Below are 1874 nucleotides of genomic sequence, written 5' to 3' on the forward strand. Positions count from 1 at the left end.
TAAAATCCTTAAAAGCTCGTGGTCAAGTTGTTTAAAAGTTCACTATTCACCTTTAAAATTACGCGATGAGGACCTTTAAAAATTCATGGCGAAGGCCCTGAAAAGTTCGCGGTGAAGACCTTTAAAATTTGCGGTGCAGACCCATAAAAGTTCGTGATTAAGACCTTTAAAATTTGCAGCGAAGCCCATAAAAGTCCGCGATGAAGACCGAAGACCTTTAAAATTTGTGGCGAAGATACATAAAAGTTCGCGTAAGGATCCTTAAAAACTCGTGGTCAAGATCTCTAAAAGTTTACGATGAAGACCTTTAAAAGTTCGCGGTGAAGACCTTAAAAATTCGTGGCGAAGATCCATAAAACATCGTGGTAGATATCTTTAAAAGTCGCCAGTGTGAACTCTTTAAAGTTCGCCACGAGCACCTTCAAAAGTTCAAGACAAGCACCTTTAAAAGTTTGAAACATACGCCTTTTAAAAGTTCGGAACGAAAACCTTAAAAACTTTGAATGCCTTTAAAAGTTCGAGATGAACACCTTTAAAAGTGCGCAACGAAAGCTTATAAAAAAAGTGCCTTCAGAATTGTCCCGGACAACATTTTAAAACCAACTTTATATTGTACCACGCTGGCAATTTTAGATTTGCGCAGTCTCATCAAAATATTCGTATCTAGGTGTAGAAACGTCGAAATTATGAACCGGCTGATTTCTTGTAAACTAGACTTCAAAATCTAAAACATGTCAAAAATGTAGGATTTAATACCTTAAGGATGGTTTGAGATAATATTTCGAATTCAACCTAAACTTCCGACACCCTGAATATTTCAAACTTGCGCGACTTCAGCAAATATTTTTTATCTTGACGTAGGAACGTTGAAATCACGAACCATTTGATTTCTTGAAAATAAGACTTCAAAATAAAATTAAAAAAACATGTCCAAAATGTAGGATTTAATACCTTAAGGATAGTTTCAGATAATATTTAGAAGTCAACATCAGATTTTGATATACCGACAGTTCCGAATTGGCGCGACTTCGCCAAAACTTTTATTTATTGGTATGGAAGCTTCGGTGAATAGAAATTCAAGATCTCCATTCTCATCAAATAGCTTGGGTTCAAGTCTCACTAAATTTGAAACGTTGTGCCAAGTTACCTTCCTTCTTATACTTGTGTTCCCTTTTGGCTCCTCTCTTCTCTTCCCTTTTTAAGGGCAGAGAGCGGATATGAATACCAACAAACTTGAAGGTAATATGAACATGAAGATATAGCGAATCTCTAGATTTCAATGTAAATACTTTGTAGCCTCCTAAAAAACTATAATCAGTTCATTGAAGACACAAATTTACCATAGAGGCTTGCCCCCTTTAAATCAAATGGGAGCCAAAGTTTAATAGAAGAATGTGATCTCAGCTCAATTTTTAAGTGATGATTGAATGGATTACATTCCATCTTACTTCATTCGAACAAAGATTGGGGCACTATATATCTTTTGAACTCATGCGACTAAACTCAGAATGAAATACTAAGCTGCCTACGTACCTCGGTGAAGAGGATCAAGTCATACCGTAGTTCAGAATGGGTGATTGTTTTTATTTTTTATTATTTTTTATTATTATTATTTTATTTTTATTTTTATGTCCTAACCGCCTCTTTCGAGGTTTTTAAACCTAGCAGACTCTTTTTTGTTTTTTATATATGTCCTAACTTTTGCCTAGGCCGCCTCTTCCGAGGTTTTTAACCTAGCAGACTCTTTTGTTAGTTTAGATTCATGCGGGTCAGGAGTGTAGGAACTTTGTCACGACCCAAAATCCATTAAAGGTTGTGATGGCACCGGACACCGCTGTCAGGCAAGCCAAAAATAAATACTTAATTTGGTTCTC

This window comes from Nicotiana tomentosiformis, chromosome 8 (assembly GCF_000390325.3).
Source record: "Nicotiana tomentosiformis chromosome 8, ASM39032v3, whole genome shotgun sequence".
Classification (NCBI taxonomy): Eukaryota; Viridiplantae; Streptophyta; class Magnoliopsida; order Solanales; family Solanaceae; genus Nicotiana; species Nicotiana tomentosiformis.